Genomic DNA, 18,743 nt, shown 5'->3' on the forward strand with positions numbered 1-18,743 from the left:
TCCAATTCGTCTAGGTCACTCTGGACCCTATCCTTACCCTCCAGTGTATCTACCTCTCCTCCCAGTTTAGTGTCATCTGCAAACTTGCTAAGCGTGCAATTAATCCCGTCATCCAGATCATTAATGAAGATGTTGAACAAAACCTGCCCCAGAACCAATCCCTGGGGCACTCCGTTTGATACCGGCTGCCAACTAGACATCGAGCCATTGATCACTACCCATTGAGCCCGACAAACTAGCCAGCTTTCTATCCATCTTATAGTCCATTCATCCAATCCATACTTTTTTAACTTGCTGGCAATACTACTGTGGGAAACCGTATTAAAAGCTTTGCTAAAGTCAAGATACATCACATCCACTGCTTTCCCCATATCCACAGTGCCAGTTATCTCATCATAGAAGGCAATCAGTCAGGTTGGTCAGGCATGACTTGCCCTTGGTGAATCCATGTTGACTATTTCTGATCACCTTCCTCTCCTCCAAGTGCATCCTTTTCAGAGTCACTGCTTCCCATGTTAGAGTCCCACATCCGGTAAGTATGGCCCACATTCTTTGTTCCTAGGTTTATACACTTACATTTAGCTGTATTAAAATGCATATTGTTTGCTTGCACCCCGTTTGCCAAGTGATTCAGATCGCTCTAAATCAGTGACATGTCCTCTTCATTATTTACCACTCTCCCAATTGTTGTGTCATCTGTAAACTTTAGCAGTGATTTTATGTTTTCTTCCAGGTTGTTGATAAAAATGTTAAATAGCGTAGGGCCAATAATCAATCCCTGTGGGACACTACTGGAAACACATCCACTCGATGATTCCCCCTGTATAATTACAATTGTTATGTAGCTGGATGATACCACTCATGGGGAATCAGTGAGTGACAAATTGGGACAGGCCCTAAATTGGTTGTCAGTTTTGGGGACTGGACCAGGAGCCTCCAGCTTGCAAAAGGCCTGTCAAAATTGCATTTGTATGTGCAGGGAATATAAAAATGCATATTACATATAGTGCAATACTCCTTGTACATCTGGGTCATAGCATTATGATAATGCAGTTGAGTTTATGCCATTTCCATTGGAAAAATTCTTATTTTCATTGGTTTTATATTCCTGTGGACAAACGGTGCAAATGTTGGTTGAAAAAGAATAGAAAATTGTTTTTAGTAGTTTTAATATTCTGATATTTTTACCCTCTACTAAGCAAAAAAAGGCCATGTTAAATAATGACATAACCAAGTGTTTACTGCATGGTCACTGCTCACATATAGGAATTACTTCTCACAAGTTTTTAAGAGGTCCCTTGAAGCAAATGTGTAAAGCATAAGAACTCAATATACTTTTTTCACTTTTCTCCATTTGACACTTGCTGATTTTTGTTTTCTGCTCTTGCTACTGGACCTTGAAATGAACAGGATTACTTTTTGGCAGTGTTGTTGTAGCCGTGTGGGTTCTAGGATATTAGCAAGACAAGATGGGTGAGGTAATAGGTTTTATTGGTCCAACCTCTGTTGGTGAGAGAGACAAGCTTTCAAGCTACATAGAGCTCTTTCTCGGGTCTCTCACGATTACCTTGTGTACTTCTTTGAATGAGCACCACCAATGAAATTGGCAAAACTCTTAGAATAGGGTATATCCATTCACTCTTTTGGCTCTGCAGCATTAGACTTTGACTTCACTGGCTTTGTTCCCCAGTCTTTTTCATCTTTGCTATCACCAGTGCAGCTCCATCATTGGTAGCGGAATTGGGGGCACTTATGTAGAGAAGATGTTAATGATTGCTCACGTTTAATCACCATGTCTTCTAGAGATGACATATGTGTGTACAAATACATACACATAAGGACACATGCTTTTTGGTATCCGTATTTTAAAATGTGCTTCCTGGATTGTAGGAAATTTGGATATTTTGAGATTATTCACTAAAAATGTACTGAAGGGACATGCCCTTTTATCCCAACTCCTCTGGAGCTGATCACTTACTCTCTTACCTGCCTGTCTCCACTCATGGTCCCATTGACATCAGAGGAACTGCTCAGGGAGTAAGGTGCCACTCAGCATGAGTAAAGGTATCAGAATCTGGACCTGAGGATGAGCACAAGCAGCTCCTATTGAAGTCAGTGAGAATTGAAGGTCACTTAACACATAGGTTTGGCCCCTGACTTGCTAGATTTTCTGTTTTAACTGTTGAAAGAGATGAACAGAAATAATTCAGTGGCCCAGTCCTGCAACCCTCACTTGCATGGAAAGTACTTAATGATTCAAGAAATCCCATTTACTTCAAAGGGGCTACTTGTGTAGGGATTACTTTCATAAATACAGGCTGCAGGGACTGGGCTGTTGCATTCTCTGTCTTGCCTGTGAGAAGGTTTTATCTGCTTTCTAAGGAAGCTCTGCTAAACTAGCTAAAAAGGAAGATTTGCTTTCTAAGGCCCTGATTCAGAAAAGCACCATAAGCACGTGCTTAACTCCATCTCTGTCTAGGGCAGCACTAATGCAAATTTTTAACTTTAAGCATATGCACTGAGTCCCATTCACTTCGTGTGTTGAAATGCTGCCCTGAATAAGGATGCTTTTCTGAACTGGGGTTCAAAGTTATGTTTACATGGGCCTTTCCCCCCCAACACATCTTGTTATCTGAGGAGTCACCAGAGGGTGCTGTTACGCATAGTCTTTCAATGTTGTTTGCAGTGTTTTGTAGCCCTGTTGGTCCCAGGATATTACAGAGTTGAGGTGGGTGAGGTAAAATCTTTTGTTGGTCCAATAAAAAATATTACCTCACCCATCTTGTCTCTGTAATAGTCTTTCAAGTTCTTTTAGTATGTGAGCAGAGTACAGTCTTTGAAGTAATGCTGCATTTGTTGTTTTTGTGATGTAGATTTTTTGCAACAGCTTCTCCAAAACAGGAAGAGAGTTTACTCTCTGCCTTTATCTCTGCTAGAAAATTATTCTCTGGGAGGAATTGGCATTTAGACTAAGATTTCTGAAAGGGGGGTTTGCCCACATGACATTTGTGACCACTTCTATGGTCTGACTGGTATAAATAAACAAATTACACTAATAACACCCCCCCGCCCCCTGTCTCCGAGTCACTAATTTCTCTTCCAGCATGAAGCCAACCTCAAGGCCCTGACATAGAATCATAGAATATCAGGATTGGAAGGGACCTCAGGAGGTCATCTAGTCCAACCCCCTGCTCAAAGCAGGACAAATCCCCAGACAGTTTAGTACTCAGCAGAGGGGTGACAATATGTAAATGTGAAGGAGAAAGAGGGAGACAATAAGAGGAGGCAGAAGGGAGTGCTAAATAAGTTGGAGGAGATGTCAGTATATTTTTATTACTTCTCAGGGTAAAAGTGATGTGTAGCTTTCTTTTCTTAAGAGGAGATGTCTATAATATGGAGGACATTCCCTCCCAGATTACACTAGTTTTCAAGGTGATCACAGGCCTGACAGCATCCTTTTAAAATGAAGATTCAATCTAATCACTGATAGCACATCCAGTATAACTATTGGAGAAAACAAGCAGGAATTACTCATACTCTGTTGCAGAAGCCTCACATAAATTATTCACATCAGACATTCTGAATCAATAAATGGAGGTTATAGGAAACATTACTAATAACAAAGCAACAAGTCCTGCTTTCTTTTAACTTTCCTGTGCTTCCCTCCCCCCCTTCTCTCACGTTGGTTCTTAGATCTGCCTTGTATCTTCTGGTTTGGACCTTTTGTGGTGTGGAGTATCCCAGCTGGACTGCCAGGAAGCCCTACTGTAGACAGCTCTAAATAAAATAAAATATCTGCTCTTCACACTATGTTGCCTTGCCCACTCCTCTCCTGGAGGCTTGTGCATTGGCATCTGTACAATCAAACTTAACAGCCATTAACAGCTGAGTGACAACCATCTGGCTACCTACCACTCCTCTTCTGAGCTGCAGTTTTAGCCCCTGGCCTCACCAGGGTGAGACAACTCAGCAGAAGGTTTGTAGGCAGAGTGGGAAACCCCAGACTACTAGCTGGAGCTCAGGCAGATGAGCTTTGAATGCTATGAGAATGAAGTGAGTGATGTAAAGAAGTTGGTGGGGCTGATACACTGGTTTTAATGAGAAGAGAATTTCCATTGACTTTAGTGGTGTTACTCTGGGCAGTCACTGTTACAATGGTTAGTAAAGTGAGAAAAGAATCGGGTTCTGTCCTTAATAGTTGGACTCAAGGTTGTGGGAGCTACCCATGCTCTCCAGTGGAAGGCAGAAATCCACACAGAATACATGTTTCTCAATTGCCACTCAGTCAAGGCACAAGCAAGTCATGGCTGGGAAAAGGGCTTGATGGGAAGTCTTAAGGGGGTAGAATTAGAAAGTCTGAGAGATATGGGAAAAGGGAAAGAGGATAGAAAGGGAATGATGGAGAAAGATTCAGGAGGGCTAGAGGGGGTAGAAAAAATGAGGAGGCAATGAGGGATGGCGGATGACTATAGTGTGAAAAGTTGGAACAGAGGCAAGAGGAGAATGAGACTGGGAGGTGAAAGAAGAGGATGAGAAGGGATAAAAGAAACAACGCACCAGGGTAATGTTAGTAAATTCTGTTTTATTACAATATTTGATGCCTTTAAGATTCAATTTACTAATGTATCCCTGATGGAGTGATTGGGAGTCTGGGGTCCTTGGGTAGATGGAGCGGCGTAGGAAAGAAGCAAGCAGGATGTTGTATTGAGATAAGTGAGGGAGGATCAAGGGTACTACATTGCTCTCATTTATTTTCCTGTGAGCTCTCACACATCATGATTCTACTCCCATAATAAAAATGATTGATCTTGATTCTACCCAAATACATGAGAAAATGTATATGAAGCGTGTTTTAGAACTGGGATACTAGAAAGTAGTGATAGCAATATTTACATTGGAGTCTAGGAACAATTTACACTTGGCATTTTCATTAACAAGCCTCCGTTAACCATAGAAAGCAAAGCAATGTTAGATTTCTGTGTGAGTCACTGTAATGGCGTGGACTCACCACTGCTGGTGCCTCCTGCTGGTTGTTCCAGGAATTAGGTCAGTCCAGCTCCAGAGCACCCTCTGCGGGTGGTATTTTGCCCATTGTCTGCTCTACTCCGCTGGTTTGGACCTGTGCTGCTGCCCAGCTCAGTGGTGTCCTCTTCAGGACACTGCCGGAGGCCTACTACTTCTTTCTCACCCCCCTTCCGGGGGTCACTGCAGTCCTTTGGCTTGCACCCACTGCAGGGGCCAGCCACAACCCAAAGTCTAGCCCCTCACTTCAGGGGCAAGTTTCAGTCTGTATTGGCCATGCTCCTCTGCAGCCAGGTGCAGTGCAAGGGAGGGGACCCAGGCCTACCCACTACTCTGGGTCCCAACCCAGGGACCCTCAAGCGGCAGCCTCTCTGCCCACCTTCTCGCCCCTTGTCTGCCTATCATCCCTGGGCCGCTTCCCCTTGGCCCTTGCACCTTCTTGGCCCTTTCTGGCAGGGGCCTGCAGCCTAGTAGGTAACAGGCCAGAGCTCACCCTCCGCTACCCTGAGCCTGCCCAGCACTGCTCTTTCTCAGGTGCTATCCCTGGGAGCCAGTCCTCCTCCCTTGCTTGTAAGGGAGAGACTTTCCTCTGCTCTGCTGGGCAGCTCCTTATACCTGGACTGCCCCAGCAGCTGCCTCCTATCTGGCTCCTAACAAGCCTCACCCTAATTAGCTGCAGGTTTCCACAGCCTCCCTGGCTGCCTCTTCCCTACTCCCTGCTGGAGTGGGCCACCTGCACCACTACCGTCACTGAAGGCCAAATTCCACCCTGAAATCCACTGACTACAATGGATGGGGCACAAGTATAACTACGAGAGGAATTTGGCCCTAAAATCCTTCTAGTAAGAAGTGAACTGTTGCATGCCTGAATCTCTGCCAACTTTCTTATGGTACAGCCATTTATACCTGTGCAAAGTGAGCACAAAATGCTACCAAGGGGAATTGGTGGTGCTTTGCATCCACTTAGCCTAGATGTATATAACTACTTACAGGGCAAGGCAGCAGAGAAGGAGGCCCTGGCAGTATAGCTTGACATAGCGGGGCAGTGAGAGATGATATGTAATAATACATAACAGCGCCTTTTATCCCTGAGACTAGCAAGCTGTACAAACTACAACAACCTTTGCTTGGTTTGAACGAGTTCTGCTCTCACAGTGCTGTAAATTTGAAGTAATTCCAGCAGCTTCAGTGGAACTACTCCAGATTTACACCAGTGTAACTGGTAGCACAATATGAGCCATCATTTCTAATTGCCACTGAAAGTATTTTCTAATCTAAAATACCCATGAATAGGCACGGCGGGAAAACAGCTCCCTTAGATACCTTCATGCCTAGTCGTATGTATTAGAAATACTTCCAATAGACTGATGCAAGTAGTCTCTGGGTATCTAATTCTCTGTATCCACAATTTGTATTACTACATGTAAGCTGTTGTGTGTATATATAGGTATATACCCAGAGTTAATCCTTGAACTATATGGAAGATCTCTCTGCTGCCAGTGGCCTTCCATATCAGGGAGAATATGTTCTAAAGCAGGGATGCCCAAACTTTTTCAAAGTGTGAACTATGGGTAAAAATTTCAAAAGCACCTAATTGACTATCGAGCTGAATTCCAATTTTCAAAAGTGACGTAAGCACTTACGGGCCAGATTTTGAAAGGTATTTAGGCACCTTATTCCCATTGATTTTTGGCATCTTAGTCACATTGAAAGTTCACATTTAGGCTCCTAAATGCCTGTCACTTTTGAAAATAGGAATTAAGCTCCTAAGCCTCTAGGACACTTTGGAAAATTCTACCCCCATTTTAACAGTGAGATTATCTTGTGGATGCCTCCTTTCTCTTCACAATCACCCACCTCTCTCATTCATGCTTATGTAACATCACTGTGGCAACTGCTGCAATGCATGTGAGCAAATAGTAACAGGAAAGCGTTGAATGTATGTTTAGCTGTATTTTAATGAATTTTGTAGCAGCTGTGAACAAGAAAAAGATCTAGCACCCTACTACCAGTTGGTTATCTTTTTGTGGACCACTAGCAGGTGTCTCATGGACCAAGAGTTTGGGGATATCTTTTCTACAGAATCCCCAGCGGTTCTGTCATAACCCACTCGCCATCAAAATAATCCCATAACCATAACAGCTGACTGGGAGACAACAGATATAAAAGGAACTTCTGCATTTTGACACGTGTGGCTTAGATTCAAAATAGGTTGGCTTTGTTTGTTTGTTTTCCTTTGTTGTTAATGACTGCAGGCAAGGAGACCATAGCTCTGCTTATCACAGAGATGCTTCCACAGCAATTCGCTTCTCATCCCATTCCTCCCCACCCCATCGTCGCTCGGTACTGACTGGAATAAACTCAAGTTATGCAGCTGTTCCAATGTCAAAAGTGGTTCACTTTGCCATTAACCACATTCAGCCTCTAACTGAACCTGGCAAGCAGCCGGCCTGCCCAGAGCTAGTTTTGCAAGCAAAACGTATGTGTTTTGACAGGAAGAGCAGCCTCCTGTGGAGTAAGGTAATATCTGGCTGATATAAGCTAGCAAATTTCAAAACAAAATTAGAGTGGGTGGAGCAAGGGGGCATGGCCTCCCTCCCGGCCAGATGGGAGGAATCACCACCTACCCCCTAGTGGGTGGAGCCAGGCAAGCCACCTCCACCCTGCCCAAAACAGAGGGGTGGGACAGAAAGTATAAAAGGCAGGCCCTACAGCTCAGTTGGGCCAGAGCCGGTTAAGGAGACAGCCACCTGATGCTTGCTGCTGGGGCTTGCACCCAAGGGGGTCCTCTGCAGCACCGAGGACCCGAAGGGACTGTCAGAGCTGCCAGCCAACAATGACGCCAAAGAGCTGCTGGGATTGCTGCTAGCTGTGTACCCCAGGGACATGGAGGACCCCTACGAACTGAAGGTACCCAGCCAGGGGATTATAGGAAGTAGCTCAGGGACACCAGACAATTGTCCAGTTGTGTGGTCAGAATACTGGTCAGTGTGTTGTGATGGGATCCCTGTGGACCCAATGGCAGAGCCCTCCGCCACTCTTAGGGCCCTGGGCTGAGACTTGGTGAAGTAGGGTGTGGCTGGGTCTCCCTACCCATTGCTGCCAACCTTGCCCCTCGAGTGGCAGCCTCCCCACCTTAAGCCAAGAGGCCTGCATTTGTCTGCCATCTGCCCGAGCCAAGATGGCAGGCCCTAGACTCTTTGGTGCTCTGCCCTGCCTGAGGTCCTGAGCCCCTAGCCTGTTGTTGCTCCTTCCTGCTGGAGGGCCCAATCCTCTAGACTGTTTGGTGCTCTGCCCTGCCTAGAGGGTCAGGGCCTGGGCCTCTGATGCTGCTAATTCCCCTTTATGCCAGTCTTTACAGAGATGCAGTAGTGAGGGGGTGTGGCCTCCCTCCAGGCCTGACCGGGAGGGACAGACATGACCCTCTACGTGTGGTGGAGAACACGGGTAACCCCTGAGACAAGGGGACTGCACGTGCTCCTAGCCTGCTGCCCACCTGAGAGACTACGATGGAACTGGGCAAGTTTATAAAATGGTGGGCGGAGAACCAGCTGCAGCAACAGGCAGTCCAGCTCCAGCAGCAACAGGTGCAGCAACTTGGGGGCCAGCAGCAGCAGTTGATCGGGTGGGTGGGGGCCCAGTAGCAGGAATAGCAGCAACAGTGCTTTCAGCAGCTGGCCACCTTGCTTCCCAGCCCCTTCAGCCCCACCCCCGGAGGAGCGACAACCCCAACAACCGCCAGGATGCCGGTACACCTCACAAAGATGGGGCCTGATGATGATCCAAAAGCCTTCCTGAAAGCTTTTGAGCGGGTCACTTCGGTGGCGGGATGGCCACCGAACCTATGGACAATGCTCTTGGCCCCCTACCTAATGGGGGCGGCCAAGGCTGCTTATTGTGGGCTCCCCAATGATGAGGTCTGCAACTACAGAGCAGTAAAGTTGGCCATCCTTGGCGCTCTAGACATCACCCCTGAAACCTTTTGGTGCCAGTTCTAGGGGGAGACCTACCTGCCAGGGACCCGACCCTGGGTCATGCCATAGGAGCTCAAGGACATCTGCTGGCAGACTCCACCACTGAAGTAGCCAAGCAGGTGTTCGTCGAGCAGTTCATTCACATTCTCCCACCCTGAGGGAGAGCCTGGATCCTTCAAAATCAACCCACCACCTTGAGGATGGTGGTCGGCCTAATGGAAGATTTTCTGGCCGCAGAAACCACAGTAGTACCCGTAGCTGCAGTGGCAATGCGGAGCCCCCCTGGGCTCGGATAGACCCTCCAGCCCTAAGACAGTGGCCTGGACAGGCTCAAGCCACAATGAGGGATGCAGCAGCGGCTATCTGCCACAACCCATCCTGATGTCACGTGGAACGCCCGCAGGCCACGGCAAAGGAGGGAAATCCTTGAACCAGAGCCCTCCAAATCATCTGCAGAACCCCAAGAACTGGGCCAGCCCCACTGAGATTGGTTCCTGTTTTGCTTGTGGTCGATTTGGACACCTCCAGCGGCAGTGCCCAGTCATGGACTGCGTCTCTGGCCAGGTTTACACCGGAGAGGCCCATGCCCGCTTGCGTCCTACTGCCAAGATGACTGTCCTCATGGGCCTTGGCAGGAAACAAGTGCATGACCTGGTGGACTCTGGCTGTGAGCAAACCCTAGTGCATCAGTGACTTGCACCGGCAAGTGACCTTGCACCGGGCCAGATTCAACTCCTCTGTATTCATGGGGACTTGAAGTCATATCCAAGTGCCCAGGTACTGCTAACTGTGGATGGAGTGACCCGGGTAGTGACGGTGGGGGTCCCCCCAAAGCTGCCTACCCCATCATTCTCAGATGAAACTGGCCAGAATTCACTAAGGTTCTGCAAACTGCGAGCCTCCGGGACCTACTGGTGCAGATGGCTCTTGAGGGAGACCCCCTGGAGGGCGAGGTTGATGGGCCCAGGAAGACTAACCCAGGTGACCCCTCAGCCCCACCTGGGGCCCTCAACACCCCAGAAAGAGATGAGCTACTCCAATTGGATGGTGGGGAAGCCCCCCTGGACGCGGGAGTCAACTTCAGCAGGGACCAAAGAGAGGACCCCACCCTCAGCTGGGCCTGTGAACAGATAGAGTATATCAATGGGATGGCAACAGATCTGCAGTGAGCGGCCCAGTGGCCATGGTTCAAGTTGACAGGAGAGCTCCTGTACCAGGTCGACTGAGACCCTTGGACCCATGAGCCTCATTCCCAACTGGTCGTGTCCTAGTGTAACTGATGGGTAGTACTGAGATTAGCCCATGACATCACTGTGACTGGCCATTTGGGACAGGAGATGACCCTGGCCTGGGTCTTGGCCCGGTTCTTTTGGCAGGGCATGTGCTGGGATGTCAAGTATTACTGCGCTTCCTGCCCAGAGTGCCAACTGGCAGTGCCTCTGTGGGTACAAAATGCCCCACTGATCCCCTGGCTGGTGGTAGGGACGCCCTTTGAGAGAGTCGTGATGGAGCAGGTGGGGCCACTCACAGAAAGCATTGCTGGCTTCTGCTACATTCTAGTAGTGATGTACTGTGCTATCCTCTTTCCAGAGGCCATCCCCCTAAGGAAAGCCACTGAATGGATCATCACAGCTGAACCCCTGAAGATCTTCACCTGGGTGGGCTTACCTCGGGAGACCGTTACAGACCAGGGGACAAACTTCACCTCCCAGCTGCTCTGCAAAGTCTGTGGCCTCTTAGGGATCAAGAGGCTGTGGACATCAATCTCCCACCCCCAGACAGATGGATTGGTTCAACCAGGCCCTTAAAGATGTGCTCTGGAAGATCCCACCTAAGGACTTGTGCCACTGGGATCATCTGATTTGCCCCCCCCTCCACTTACTGCTTGCCATTAGGGAGGTGCCGCAAACCTCCACCAAGTTCTCGCCGTTTGAGCTACTGTACGGTCACCAGCTTGGGGTTTGCTCGACTTAATGCGGGAGACCTGGGAACAGACCCTGTCCTGGACCCAGGGGTTCCTACAGTATGTACTGCAACTGCAAGGTCCCAGTGGTGGCAGAGCGCGAAGAGCCCCTGCTCAGGGATACCCCCATGAAAGAGCAGCGGAAGCAGATGAAGCAGCTGCTGGAGGCCTTTTCCAAAACCTTCACAATCTTACCTGGACAGCACACCATCCAGACCAACCCAGGGGAAATGGTTCATGAGGTGATGAGACCTCTCCTGCATCGAATGCGGGATGTGATAGAGCAGGAGGTCTAGGCAATGACAGACCTAGGAGTAATCGAGAAGTCACAGAGTGAGTGGTGCGGTCCCTAAGCCAGATAGGACCCTCTGGTTCTGCATTGATTTCTGGAGGGTCAACACTATCTCTAAATTTGATGCATATCCAATGCCCTGGATTGACGAGCTACTCGACTGACTCAGACAGGCCCACTACATCAGCACCTTGGATCTGACCAAGGGCTACTGGCAGATCCCACTGGAACCCGGATTGAAGAAAAAGACAGCCTTTGCTACACTTTGCAGGCTCTACCAATTTACCAGGATGACCTTCAGCCTTCATGGAGCACCTACGACCTTCCAGTGTCTGATGAACCATCTGCTGCAGCCCCATGTTGAGTACGCCATGGCCTATCTCAACAATATAGTGATCTACAGTCGCCACTGGGAGGACCACCTGGACCAGTTGGCAGCCATCCTGAGGACCCTCCAGGAGGCAGGGCTGACTGCAAACCCTAAGAAGATCCAGATTGGTTAGCAAGAGACTACATACTTCGGTTACAAGGGAAGGTGTGCCCCTGGTCAAGAAGGTCCAGGCTATACAGGACTACTCGGCCCCAACCACCAAAAAAAAGGTGAGGCAACTAGTGGGGTATTATCACCAATTCATTCCCAGCTTCGCCACAATTGCTGCATCCTTGACTGAGCTACTCATTAAGGACAGCCCTCAATGGGTACGCTGGTCCCACAAATGTGAAAAGGCTTTTTGGACACTGAAGGATCACCTATGCCAGGAACTGGTACTGTAAAGGCCTGACTTCACTCATGGCTTCGTTGTCCAAATGGAGAGGAACACGCAGTCATCTACATCAGCCAGAAGCTATTCCCCTGGGAGCACAACTATTCAGTCATTGAAAAAGAAGCGCTAGCGGTTAAGTGGATGGTAGAAGTCCTCCATTATTACCTCCTGGGCAGGCCCTTCGTTGTAGTGACGGACCACGCACCCCTAAAATGGCGACATACCATGAAGGACACCAATGCGGGGCTGATGCGGTGGTACCTTAGCCTCCAACCTTTTGCATTTACGATGCAGCATAGTGCTGGGAAGGAACATGCAAATGCAGATTCCTTGTCACCCCTCCAGAAACAGTGGGGCAGGACAGAAAGTATAAAAGGAGGGCCCTACAGCTCAGTTGGGCTGGAGCCGGCGAAGGAGACAGATGCCTCCTGCCCACTGCTGGGGCTTACGCCTGACGGGGACCTCTGCAGTGCCGAGGATCTAAAGGGGCTGCCAGTCGACAAGGAGCCTGAAGAGTTGCTGGGACTGCCGCTAGCTGTGAACCTTGGGGAGATGGAGGACCCCCACAAACTGAAGGTACCCAGTGAGAGGATCATGGGAAGTAGCCCCAGACAATAATCCGGTTGTGTGACCAGAATACTCGTCAGCATGTTGTAGTGGGATCCCCGCTGACCCAGTAGCAGAGCCTTCCACCACTGTTAGGGCCCGGGGCTGGGACCCATGGAATAGGGTGGGCCCAGGTCCCCACACCTCCAGCTGCTGCCCCTCCCCATCTTAAGCCAAGAGGCCTGCATTTGTCTGCCTGCCAAGACGGCAGGCCCTAGATTATTTGATGCTCCGCCCTGCCTCCGAGGCTGTTAATTCCCCTTTACACTGGTCTTTACAGAGATGCAGCAGCAAGGGGGCATGGCCTCCATCTGGGCCTGATGGGGAGGGATGGACACGAACCTTACAGCGGGCTTTGTCTCTTGTGCTGAAGGTCAATGATGAGCTTGAGCCTCCTGGACAGGTGTCTGCCTTGTCATTCAGGTTGTTCCTGCGTCAAAAGATTGCAGTGATTTTTTTCCCTTTCCCCTTATCTGAAATTATCAGAGCATAAGGAACGGAACAATACTACTCCATTAAGTAGGAATCTCTGGTCACCTCCAATAGAAGCTGAACAGGAGGCTCTGATGCCTGCTGTGCTGTCAGTATGGCAGTGAGTTTCTCTTGGATACCAATCCCCTATTTGAAGTTCACAAATTTGGAACATGTGGTCTAGCAATATTCTCAATTTCTTTTTTAACAAAACAAAAACATTAAAAAAATTGTTGGGAGTTGATAACCGGCTTAAACAGCACCATGCTATGTCTTGCTGTGTTTTCCTGATGGCTTCTCTTCACACTCTTCAAGAAAAACACCAAGAAAAGATTAGTATTAGTATTTATTTATTAATGATGCTATAACACCTTCAGGACTAATCAGGGATCGGGGTGCCATTGTGCTACTCTCTATACACACACAAAATGAAAAGTTACTCTTTGCCTCAAAGAATTTACAATATAAGGCCCCAGTTCAGGAAAACCCTTGTGCAAGTGTTTAATTTTAAGCATGTGCTTAAATTCCATTGAAATCAATTTCAGTGGGACTTAAACACATGTTTAAAGTTAAGCACCGTTCCTGAAGAGGGATGCTTTCCTACTTCGAGACCTAAATAGATTCCTCATGAGTATGAAGACTGTATTAGAATGGATACAATGGTTTGTTTGGAAAATCATACATTCAAATTCATGGAGGCATGGGTGGCAAGTTTGTAGAAATTTTGGTGGTGCCCAGAATCCACCCCCCCAAACTCTGCCCCCACCTGCCTAAGGCTCTGGGTGGGATTTTGGTGGGGGAGGTCTGGGGTGCAGGTCCTGGGCTGGGCTGGGGATTAGGGTTGTCATAAACAGTTAGTTAAGGGTTAAGGTCTCTTTTACCTGTAAAGGGTTAACAAGCAGTACCTGATGAACACCTGACCAGAGGACCAATCACATTTCAGGAGCTTCCAACAAAGTAGCTGATGCACTCTCTCGTGAAAGTTTCCCAGAATCAAATGGTTAACAACTGTTCTTGAAATGTGAAAAATCTCGTTGGTTACATACTTAGTAGTATCTGTAATAGTGCATGTGTTTTTTTAATCTGTTTATTTTAAAGTTCTAGGAGGAAATCACTGCCAGTGTGGGTCCACCACTGTCTGCGATTTGGGGGGCGTGTCATAAACAGTTAGTTAAGGGTTAAGGTCTCTTTTACCTGTAAAGGGTTAACAAGCAGTACCTGATGAACACCTGACCAGAGGACCAATCAGGGACAAGATAATTTCAAATCTCTGTGGAGGGAAGTTTTTTTATGTGTTCTTTGTTTTGAGTTGAGTCTCTCTTGGGAGCTAAGGGAGTCCAGACATCTTAATCAAGTCCTCCCAGATTTCTGCAGTATTTTTCATCTATTCAGTCTAGTGAGTATTAGAAAGGCGTACTAGTATTATAAGTTTATTTCTACATTTGCAATTGTGTGTTTTGCTGAAGGAATCTCTTTATTTCTATTGCTGTTACTTTGTTTTTACTGAGAAAGAAAGGGGGAGGGGGAATTCTCTCCAGGTTTATAGGTTAGACTCTGTGTATTATTCCATCCTGGTACTACAGAGATAGTGTACTTTCTTTTGTTCTTTTTAATAAATTCTTTTCTTTTTTGGACTTGGTTAATTCCTTCTCTTGTGGGAATTCAGGGGAAGGGGAGGAGGGAAGAGTGAGTTCCTCCTGGGTTTGATTCAGGGAGTTGAATCGGTGTGTATCTCTCCGGAGTAGGCTAGGAGAGAGGGAGGGGGGAATTGGGCTGCTTCCCTTTGTGTAGAGATTCAGGGAGATTGAATCTGTGTTCCCCAGGGAAAGTTTTTGGGGAACAGGCAGTGTGTTATCCACTTTAAACTTAACTGGTGGCAGCAGGACCAGATCTAGACTAGGATTAGTTTAGAGGAGCCCATGCAGGTCCCCATCTTGGAACCCAAAAGCTCCAAGTTGGGGAGAAGACCTATGACAAGGGTGCAGGAGGGGTGCAGGGTGCAGGCTTTGGGAAGGAGTTTGGGTGCTGGGTGCAGGCTCCAGGCTGGGGCATGGGGTGGATGTGCAGGAGGGGGTGAGGGGTGCAGGCTTTGGGATGGAGTTTGGGTGCAGGCTCTGGGCTGGGGGTGGGGGTGTAGGAAGGGGTGAGGGGTGCAGGCTCTGAGAGGGAGTTTGGGGATAGGAGGGAGTGCAGGGGTGAGGGCTGTGGGGCTAAGGATGAGGGATCCATGATGCAGGAGGGGGCTCAGGGCTAGGGCAGAGGGTTGGGGTGTGGGGTGAGGGCTGTGGGGCTGAGGGTGAGGGGTTCATGATGTGGGGGGGCTCAGGGCTAGGGAAGAGGATTAGGGTGCAGGGGGATGAGGGCTCGGGCTGGGGGATGAGGGGTTCATGCTGCGGGGGGGGGGGGCTCAGGGCTGGAGATGAGGGCTCTGGCTGGGGATGAGGGGTTTGGGGTGTTGGAGAGGCTCAGGGCTAGGGCGGAAGGACAGGGTAAGGGCAGCCTGCCTTGCCGTTAGTGGAGGGCAGGCACTAGGACCCTGGGGCAGCAGACAGCAGTTCTGCCGGGAGGCGCTCTCTGGCAGCGCAAGCAGGCAGGGGAGAGGCGCCGCGCTCCTTTCTGTCAGGCAGGGACGCGGCTGGGGGGGACGGGGACGCAGGGGTAGGGGTGGAAGGCGGAGGTCGGGGCCCGATCCAGGCAGGGCCAGGGGAGAGACCCAGCTCCAAATATTGCTGGAGCAGGGCACCCGGCCCTGAATATTCCTGGTGCTTGGGCACCACAAACATATATAACCTGCCGCCTATGCATGGAGGTTGTATCAAAGTTACGGAGAGGAGAATTTGGCCTATCTACTGATCTTTCCATCTAGCCCTGCCAGTCAGGGATGATTACACAAAGGAATGCTGTTTGTGAGTCAAATACATGAGTGAGAACCTGAAATTCAGGCTTAGCTGGGATTTGGATATGACCTGTGCTTTCTGCTACTGTACAACTCTTTTCTCAAAGTGTTTTAAGTCCATCAGGTTCTTTTCTTGTGAGATAAACGTCAGTACACGTGTATAATATCATGCATTACGTCCTTGGCTGGTTTGAACTGATTTATGACAATTTACATTAGCTGAGGCTCTGGCCCCATGAGCATAAATGGTGCTTTACCAATCACACAGGATGGGGCTTGCAAAACCCATTTGCCCATGAAAGAATGCATGGCTTGGGGATGGTAGAAAGCAAAAGTGGATGGTTTGGGGGTCATGGGAGAGCTTGGGAATTCCTCCACTTGGGTATGGTACCTCATTATATATTTTTAAATAGCAGAGATATAAATCATGTTATTAATTAGTTTTATTGAATATATATCATTGCAGAGTGTGAAAATCATGATATTTTCAATAAGAATGTATTACTTCGTATTTACTTTTCATATAAAACCCATGACCACAGCTGGCCACGCAGAGCCCAGCATTTAAAACGTGAGATATGACATGAAAATAAGATATGATTATGATGGGTTGCCCCCCTTCCAGGGTGCCACCTGATGTACTGGGGTACCACTGAGCCCTTCTGTTCCACCAGCCTGGGCTCCCGCACCCTGTCCTGCTAAGCCAGCCCCTCCAGCCTCCTCTGGTGGGGACACACCCAGCTTCAGAAAGACACAGATACTGAAATCAGTACTGCATGGGAAGGCTTTCAGCTAAGGAATTTCCCAGCGCTCAAGGGCACTCCCCCTCTGGAGAGTAAACCCAAAATTGTATTGTGTTGCTCTGCACCGAGAACTGTACAGTGTAAGCTAATTGAAATTTGCCCTCTCCCACACTGTGGAGAGAGAGATGCACAGCCTTTTGCACCCCCCAATTATGAATTACACAAACTGGGTTTAGAACAAAAACAAGTTTATTAAGTACAAGAGGTAGTTTTTAAGTGATTATAAGGGCTAGCCAACATATCAAAGCGGATTACCTTAGTTAATAAACAAAAACTGCAAACTGAGCTTAACACACTGGATAGGTAGGATATAAATTAGCAAATTCTCACTCTGAGTGATAACCTGGCTGGCAGACTTCTAAGGCACAAGTTGTCTTGGCTTTCCCAGGTTTTCATATATCGGCTAAAGATCCTTCTAGCCTGGGACCATCGCTTCCCACAGTTCAGTCCTTGCCCCTCAGGTGTTTCCAAGTGTGTTGTTGTAGGGAGAGTGAGGTCCCTCCATGATGTCATTGTCCCCCTTTTATATCTTCTTCCCACTTGCTGGAAAGCTCTTATGCTGTGACGTGCATCAAACAGTTCCCATTGTGTAGAGCTAGCTCTGAGAGGTTTCTGTTGTACACAGTTCCTGGGGTAATCCTTGTGCTTGTGTGCATTTCCTCAATAAGCCATTAGCATTGTTTGGCCTTTCTGTTGTTGTACCTGAAAGGCTGCTTGTGGGCATTTTCAACCTCACAACATGTTTCAGTAACACATACATAGACAAACTTAATAACTTCACATATGACAATAACACACACAATCCAACGAGATATTAATGTCTAGCAGAGCCAGACTTTTAGAATGATGCCCCACAGGACATACTTTGTACAAAACATCCTAACTGCATGACAGCGGTGAATATTGGGGTGTCAGGGTGTCACAATGATCACGGAGGTAGGTCCATCAATGGGTATTAGCCAGGATGGGCAAGGATGCAAAACCATGCACTGAAGTGTCCCTGCTTCTGTTTGCCAGAAGCTGGGAATGGGTGACTGGGGATGGATCTCCTGATGATTACCTGTTCTGTTCGTTCCCTCTGAAGCACCTGGCATTGGCCTCTGTCAGAAGACAGGTTACTGGGCTAGATGGACCTTTGGTCTGACCCACTATGGCCATTCTTATGTTCAAATTGTCCATGCTTATTGGACACTATTAACTTAAACACCCAATAACAGATTATTAATGAGATATATTTATTTTTTCATTGAAAAAGGATTCTGGGATATTAAATCATGAGAGGAAAAAGTGATGGTGGAAGGATTATCTAATAGTGGAGAGAGCACTGGACTGGGACTCAGGAATCTTGGGTTTAGTTCCTGGCTCAGCCATTTTCATTGTGACCTTAGGCAAGTTATTTGATTTACGCTGAGTTTCAGTTCCCCATCCGTATAATAGGGACATTTCCCTTCCTGACAGGACTGTTGTGAGGATAAAATTAATTAATAATTGAGAATGGTTTGAACACTACAGTGATGATGGTCATAAAAGTACCTATATAGATAGTGGAAGAGTAAAGTTGGTGGTTTTGGAATCATGGGTGTAAAAAAATGGAAACTCTAACCACTAAATTATGCTATCATTTATTCCATACACTGAGGTACTGTACTTCCCCTAGACAGAGCTGAAATTTATTTTGAGTGCTGTTATTTTTATCCCAGTAGTGCCTAAAGGCCCCTATCAAAGATAAAGTTGCACCATATTGGATGCTGTACAGACAGTAATGAAAGATAGGTGCTGCTCCAAAGAGCTCACAATCTTAGTCCAACACGAGATGCAACAGGTGCGTGAAAGGAATTGGGAGGATGATGAGGCAGAATGTGACAACAGTGATACAAACATATTTTTGCATAGACTAGCTACACATGCGGTTTGTAGGTGTAGATTTTTTTAAAAATTCCTCTTTGCTAATG

At 47.8% G+C, this 18,743-nt stretch overlaps 1 protein-coding gene across 1 annotated transcript in view; it reads left to right on the forward strand.

Moving 5' to 3' along the window:
* LOC123375171 (endosome/lysosome-associated apoptosis and autophagy regulator family member 2-like) overlaps positions 1 to 18,743 on the forward strand; it is a 151,573-nt gene that overhangs the window by 71,597 nt on the left and 61,233 nt on the right. The window lies entirely within an intron of this gene.

The sequence above is a fragment of the Mauremys mutica genome, chromosome 1, assembly GCF_020497125.1.
Source record: "Mauremys mutica isolate MM-2020 ecotype Southern chromosome 1, ASM2049712v1, whole genome shotgun sequence".
NCBI lineage: Eukaryota > Metazoa > Chordata > Testudines > Geoemydidae > Mauremys > Mauremys mutica.